Genomic DNA, 8,752 nt, shown 5'->3' with positions numbered 1-8,752 from the left:
AAAATCTTTAGAATTGGTCTAAAGTTGCTTTGTCTAATATCAGAAGCTTCTTTCGTCCTTCCATTATCTACCTCATAACAAATTAAATAAATAAATACATTTCTATAAAGGAATATTAATAATAAAATAATTTTTTTAATTTGAGATTTATCTCAGTTAATTTCAGAAGTGAAGCAAAAACTTGAGAAATGAGAGGTTAAATAATAATTTTACTAGAAAAGAGGGGATCAAATATTATTTTTGGCGGGATAAGGTATTATGCTACAATGGTGAAAAAAAAATTTTGGGCCTAGATATGCCCCTAGTTGATTTATACAATTATGATTACAAGATAGTATTTTACAGGTTTAGAGTTCAAATTCTTACACCTATAACACCTTTTCTCTTCTTAAATTTGGCTTTTTAAAAAAAATTATAATAATTTTTTCTATAAAATATTATATGTAATCTTAGAATTGGTGTTGTTTTATGCTAATTAAAGTTTATAGCCTTTGGAATTGCTTACCGGCAAAGTCATTCAGATGACAAAAATGGAGAATGAACTTAGGCACACTTGGCACTAGTGGAGTCAGAAGAAGAACGTCATTTGGTGCATCTTTGTTTCAATCTCATTGTCGCGCTACATAAGAAATTAATAGTAACTTTTTTTTTAATTGTTCAAAAGGGAATTTAATTTAAATTATTCAAAATTAAATAATAATTGTTCAACTTCAATGTTTAATTAGACTATATATTACCATCTTTACGTAATTATATTGATCTTTTCAATTGTCTTCAATCATCACTTCTAAGTTGTTTTTTTTTTTTTTCAATTCATTTTCTAATTAGTAATTAATTATACTCTCACTATCTCATTTTCTTTATCTATCATTCTCTATTTGGATATTTCAAAATTATCATCTTTGCTTTTCCATCACAAAATTCTATTACTTTTCTATACGAGTATATTCCAAAATCATTTTGATTTTGATTACATTTTTATATTTGAAACCTCAAAATATAAATTTTATATAATAAATTTAAGATTTTAATATAAAATACACTCATAATAAATCGAAATCTAAAATCCCAACAAAATTTAAAAAAATAAAAAGAACATTAGAAATTTTATCCATAATATCAAATACACTCATACTTTATATTGTTTTAAACTGATTAAATTTTTTAATCAAAAAAAGGAAATTAACCAATGAGATTACATAATTTTCTCACTTTTTAATCCTCCAATTAATTGATGCTTTTGGTTTTTATTTTTTAATAAATGAATTGAAAACAAAAAACAAATAGTAAAAGAAAAAAAAATACAAACCAAATGAAATCTAAATCATATTTTTCAGTTGAATCTCAAGAATGTAGTAATTAATCATCTTAAATAATTAGCAATTATTCACTTGGTGGAATCTTATCTATAAGATTTGAGAAAGTACAATGAAAGAGTCAAGACGTTGATCATAGGATTCAATAGATACCTAAATTTTCAATTATTTGAAAATAATAGGATGAAAGAAAAACTTTAGGAATTGAAAATTGTCTTTATTTTTTTTTTCAAAGTCCTTGAATCAATGGAAATTATACTTTATAGAGATCCGTTTTTTAATGTTAAAGTTTCTAGATATGTATTTCTAATAAGTTATATAAATTACCGATTTTTCATATCCGGATGTAGAGAAAAAAATGATAGTGTATCTAGAATCATCCATCATAAAATTGTCCTTTATAAAAAAAAATTGATTTTTTATTTTGGACTCAAAAAAAATGATAGTATGAGATTTTTTTATAGGTTTTTAATTTTCTATTTGCTTTATACTTTTAAGTCTTCTCATCAGGCAAATGTTTAAGTCTTCTTACCCCAATATTACTCTATGAAAAATAATCTTCTTAGCGATTTGTTTAAGTCAAGTTTGTCATTTAAAAAAGACAAAACAAACAACAATTTTCTCAATTGAAACTGTCTTTTGTCTTTTAGTTAAATTGACATACTGAGACTGGATTTTAAGTATATTAATTATTATTTTAATATTTTGGTCTTTTTAATAACTTAGACTAAAGCAATTGCCAATATTATTATTTTTGTGAAGTAAAGATGAGGCAAAAAGACTAACACATTTGCATGCTTAATGCCAAGACTAAGTATAAAGCAAAGATTAAGACTTCAACCAATACATTACCATAGTATCTATCATTTTCTTTCTTATTCCACCATTATAAAATCACAATTTCCAAAATAAACAAGTTTAAGAAGTGAGAGAAAGAATGTGTTCTTTAGATTTTTTTTTTCAAACTTTTTAGAAAAAATAAAACACAGATTTTTAATTTGTTGATTTTTTTTGGCCAATCAATTTGTTGATTAAACAATTTTTTCTCATTATTTTGTTCCTAATGTACTATTAGATTTCATGGTATGTGCATTTTTTATTGCTTCAATTTTTTATGATTAATATATTTAAAGAGATCCTCTAGTTTAAAATTTCAATGATCCAATAACCATGTAGTCTATTAGTAAAATACTAAACTTTTAGTTTCAATAGTTTAAAGTTCAAATTTTGACAATCTCACATTAAAAAAAAAAACAATGTTCTAGTTTCACAAATTTCATGCATACAAGATAATTTTTTATATTTCAATTTCTTCACATACAATTAATAGAGTTTTTAAATTTTATAAAGGATATTAGCATCTCATACTTTTGTAACATATTTTCTTTTAACTATTTTTTTCCAAACCAAATTTATCTTTTTTAACTTATCAGAAATGAAAATCCAGTAAGTTATATAACTTATCAAAAATGTATATTCAAAAGTTTTAAAATTAAAACAAGATGGGTAAATAAGTAATATCACTTAAAAAATTAAAAAAAAAAAAGTAAACGTAGAGAAAAAAAATGATGGTGTATTTAGAATCACCCATCACAAAATTATACTTTATAAAAAAATTGATATTCTAATTTTGGAATCACAAAGAAAATGATAGTATGAGATTTTTTATTGGTGTTTAGTCTTTTCTTTGCTTTATACTTTTAAGTCTTCCCATAATGCAAATATTAAGTTTTCTTTCCCATTATTACTCTGTGAAAAATAATATTCTTAATAATTTGCTTAAGTCAAGTTTGTCTTTTAAAAAAGATAAAAAAAAACATAGCAATTTTCTCAATGGAGATTGTCTTTTGTCTTCCAGTTAAATTGGCAAACTAAAAATGGACTTTAAGTATATTAATTATTATTGTTATATTTTAGTCTTTTTAATGACTTAGATTGGAGCAATTGCTAAGATTATTATTTTTGTAAAGTAAAGATGGGCATAAAAAAACTAACACATTTGCATTCTTGTTGCCAAAACTAAGTATAAAGCAGAGTCTAAGACTTAAACCAATACATTCCTATAGTGTCTATCATTTTGTTTCTTATTCCACTATTAAAAAATTACAATTTTCAAAATAGACAAGTTTGATAAGTGAGAATGAATATGTTCTGTAGACTTTTTTTTCAAACTTTTTAACAACAATAAAACACGAGTTTTTAATTTGTTGATTTTTTTGGCCAATTAATTTGTTGATTAAGCAACTTCTTTTTCATGCTTTTGTTCCTAATGTATTATTTGATTTCAGAGTATGCGCATTTTTTTTTAGTTGTTATTGTTAATATATTTTAAAGAGATCCTCTTATTTAAAAATTCAATGAGCCAATAACCATATAATCTGTTAATAAATGCTTAACTCTTAGTTTTAATAGTTTAAAGTTTAAACCCTAGCAACCTCATATTAAAAAAAATCTTCTAATTTAAAAAATTTCTTGTATACAAGATAATTTATATAGAGTTTTTAAATTTTATAAACATTATTAAATCTTGTACTTTCTATAAGATTTTTTTTAACTATTTTTTTCAAACCTAAATGTAACATTTTTCAATTTATCGGATATGAAAATCCATTAAGTTATATGACTTAAGAAAGACATATCTAGAAGCTTTAAAATTAAAATGAGATGAGTAGATAAGTAATTTCACTTAAAAGTTTTAAAAAAAAAGAGTGGACATAAAGAAAAATATGATGGTGTATTTAGAATCATCCATCACAAAATTATACTTCATAAAAAAATTGATATTCTAATTTTGGACTTACAAAAAAATGATAGTATGAGATTTTTTTATTGGTATTTAGTCTTTTCTTTACTTTATACTTTTAGGCCTTCCCATCATGCAAATGTCTAAGTCTTCTTGCCCCATCATTACTCTGTAAAGAATAATCTTCTTAGCAATTTACTTAAATCAAGTTTGTCTCTTAAAAAAGATAAAAAAACATAACAATTTTTTTAATGGTGGTTGTCTTTTGTTTTTTAATTAAATTAGGAGACTAGGAAAGGATTTTAAGTATATTAATTATTATTAGTATATTAATTATTATTGTTATACTTTAGTCTTTTTAATGATTTAGACTGAAGCAATTGTTATAATTATTATTTTTGTGAAGTAAAGATGGGGGTAAAAAGACTAACACATTTGCGTGTTTGATGCCAAGGCTAAGTATAAAGCAAAGACTATGATTTAGACCAATGCATTCCCATAGTATCTATCATTTTCTTTCTTATTCCATCATTATAAAATCACAATTTTCAAAATAGACAAGTTTGACAAGTGGGAATGAATGTTTCTTTAGATTTTTTTTTTTCAAACTTTTCAACAAAAATAAAAGACAAGTTTTAAATTTTTTTTTTTTTTGCCAATCAATTTGTTGATTAAGCAACTTCTTTCTCATGCTTTTGTTCCTAATGTACTATTAGATCTCATGGTATGTGCATTTTTTTTATTTTTTAGTTTTTAATTGTTAATATATTTTTAAAAGATTCTCTGATTTAAAATTAAATGAACAAATAACCATGTAGTTTGTTAGTAAAATATTGAGCTCTTAATTTCAATAGTTTAAACTTTAAATCCTGATAACCTCACATAAAAACAAAAAGGATAATTTTCTAATTTCAAAAATTTCATGTATACAAGATAATTTATATATATATATATATGGATTTCATCATGTATGATTAATAAAGATTTTAAATTTTATAAATGGTATTAGAATCTCGTATTTTATGCAGGATATTTTCTCTTAACTATTTTTTTTGCAAACCTAAATATAACTTTTAACTTACTATATATGAAAATCCAATAAATTTTATCTAGATGCTTTAAAATTAAAATGAGATAGGTAAATAAGTAATTTTACTTAAAAATTAAAAAAAATGATATAGAGAAAAAATGATGATATATTTAGAATCACTCATCACCAAATTATACTTTATAAAAAAAATTGACATTTTAATTTTGGACTTACAAAGAAAATGATAGTATGAGATCTTTTTATTGGTATTTAAGCTTTTCTTTGTTTTATACTTTTAAATCTTCCCATCATGCAAATGTCTAAGTCTTCTTGCCGCATCATTACTATGTGAAAATAATGTTCTTATAAATTTGCTTAAGTCAAGTTTGCCTTTTAAAAAAGACAAAAAAAAATAATTTTCTCAATGAAAGTTATCTTTTGTCTTCTAGTTAAATTGGCACACAAGGAATGTATTTTAAGTATATTAATTATTATTGTTATATTTTAGTTTTTTTAATGACTTAGACTGAAGCAACTACTAAGATTATTTTTGTGAAGTAAAGATGGGGGCAAAAAGTTTGACACATTTGCATGCTTGATGCCAAAACTAAGTGTAGAGCAAAGACTGACACTTGGACCAATACATTCCCATAGTATCTATCATTTTCTTTCTTATTCCACCATTATAAAATCACAATTTTCAAAATAGACAAGTTTGAAAAGTGAGAATGAATATATTTTGTAGATTTTTTTTCAAACCTTTCAGAAAAAATAAAACAAAGGTTTTTAATTTGTTGATTTTTTTTTACCAATCAATTTATTGATTAAGCAACTTCTTTATCATGCTTTTGTTCCTAATGTGCTATTAAATTTCATGGTATGTGCATTTTTTTAGTTTTTTATTATTAATATATTTTAAAGAGATCCTCTGATTTAAAAATTCAATAAGCTAATAACCATATAGTTTATTAGTAAAATGCTAAACTCTTAGTTTCAATAGTTTAAAATTCAAATCCTGACAATCTCACTATAAAAAAAATTAAAAAAAAAAAAGACAATCTTCAAATGAAAAAAATTTAATGTATACAAGATAATTTATGTATATATTTTAATTTCTTCACATATGATTAATAGAGTTTTTAAATTTTATAAATAGTATTAAAATCTCATACTTTTTATAAGATATTTTCTCTTAACTATTTTTTCTCAAACTTAAATGTAACTTTTTCTAACTTACTAGATATGAAAATTCTATAAGTTACATAACTCATCAGAAATGAATATTTAGAAGTTTTAAAATTAAAACAAGATGAGTAAATAAGTAATTTCACTTAAAAAAATTTTAAAAAAGGTGGATGTAGAGAAAAAATGATGGTATATTTAGAATCACCCACCACAAAATTATACTTTACAAACAAAATTGATATTCTAATTTTGGACTAACAAAGAAAATGATAGTATGAGATTTTTTATATTGGTATTTAGTCTTTTCTTTACTTTATATTTTTAAGTCTTCCCATCACGCAAATGTCTAAGTCTTCTTGCCCCATCATTACTTTGTGAAAAATAATCTTCTTAGCAGTTTGCTTAAGTCAAGTCTATCTTTTAAAAAAACAAAAAAAAAAGGCAATTTTCTCAATGATGGGTGTCTTTTGTCTTCCAATTAAATTGGCAGATCGGGAATGGATTTTAATTATATTAATTAATATTGTTATATTTTAATCTTTTCAATAACTTAGACCGAAGCAATTGCTAACATCATTATTTTTTTGAAGTAAAAATGGGGGTGAAAAGATTGACACATTTGCATGATTGATGCCAAGACTAAGTATGAAGCAAAGACTATGATTTAAACCCATGCATTCTGATGGGATCTATCTTTTTCTTTCTCATTCCACCATTATAAAATTTCAATTTCCAAAATAGACAAGTTTGAGAAATGGGAGTGAATGTGTTCTTTAGATTTTTTTTTTCAAACTTTTTAGCAAAAATAAAAGACAAGTTTTTAATTTGTTGATTTTTTTTTCTAATCAATTTGTTAATTAAGCAACTTCTTTCTCATGCTTTTGTTTCTAATGTACTACTAGATTTCATGGTATGTGCATTTTTTTATTTTTTAGTTTTTTATTATTAATATATTTTAAAGAGATTCTTTGATTTAAAATTAAATGAGCAAATAACCATGTAGTTTGTTAGTAAAATGTCGAACTCTTAATTTCAATAGTTTAAAGTTCAAATCCTAATAACCTCACATACAAATAAAAGGAAAATTTTCTATTTTCACAAATTTCATGTATACGAGATAATTTATATATATATATATATATATTTCAATTTCATCATATATGATTAATAGAGATTTTAAATTTTATAAATGGTATTAGAATCTCATACTTTATGAAAGATATTTTCTCTTAATTATTTTTTTTCCAACCTAAATGTAACTTTTTTTTAACTTCCCGGATATGAAAATCCAATAAGTTATATCTAGATGCTTTAAAATTAAAATGAAATGGGTAAATAAGTAATTTCACTGAAAAATTAAAAAAAAATTGATATAGGGAAAAAATGATGGTATATTTAGAATCACCCATCACAAAATAATACTTTATAAAAAAATTAATATTTTAATTTTGGACTCACAAAAAAAAATGATAGTACGAGATCTTTTTATTGGTATTTAATTTTTTCTTTGTTTTATACTTTTAAGTCTTCCTATCATGCAAATGTCTAAGTCTTCTTGCCCCATCATTACTTTGTGAAAATAATTTTCTTAGCAATTTGCTTAAGTCAAGTCTACTTTTAAAAAAGACAAAAAAGCAAAAGACAACAATTTTCTCAATGAAAGTTGTCTTTTGGCTTCTAGTTAAATTGACACACAAGGGATGGATTTTAAGTATATTAATTATTATTGTTTATATTTTAGTCTTTTTAATGACTTAGACTGAAGCAACTGCTAAGATTATTTTTGTGAAGTAAAGATGGGGGCAAAAATATTGACACATTTGTATGCTTGATGCCAAAACTAAGTATAGAGCAAAGACTAACACTTGGACCAATACATTCCCATAATATCTATCATTTTCTTTCTTATTCCACCATTATAAAATCATAATTTTCAAAATAGACAAATTTGAGAAGTGAGAACGAATATATTATGTAGATTTTCTTTTCAAACCTTTCAACAAAAATAAAACACAGATTTTAAATTTGTTGATTTTTTTTTTGCCAATCAATTTGTTGATTAAGCAACTTCTTTCTCATGTTTTTGATCCTAATGTACTATTAGATTTTATGGTATGTGCATTTTTTTGGTTTTTTATTGTTAATACATTTTAAAGATATCCTTTAATTTAAAAATTCAATAAGTTAATAACCATATAGTCTATTAGTAAAATGCTAAATTCTTAGTTTTAGTAGTTTAAAATTCAAATCTTGACGATCTTGCTAAAAAAAAAAAAAAAGAAAGACAATCTTCAAATGAAAAAATTTCATGTATACAAAATAATTTATATGTATTTAATTTCGTCACATATGATTAATAGAATTTTTAAATTTTATAAATAGTATTAAAATCTCATACTTTTTATAAGATATTTTCTCTTAACTATTTTTTTTCAAACTTGAATGTAACTTTTTCTAATTTACCGGATATGAAAAATT

Source organism: Durio zibethinus, chromosome 27, assembly GCF_047325235.1.
Source record: "Durio zibethinus cultivar Kanyao isolate XHJ-2024 chromosome 27, ASM4732523v1, whole genome shotgun sequence".
In the NCBI taxonomy this organism is placed as follows: domain Eukaryota; kingdom Viridiplantae; phylum Streptophyta; class Magnoliopsida; order Malvales; family Malvaceae; genus Durio; species Durio zibethinus.
Note: the sequence above shows the minus strand (reverse complement) of the source record.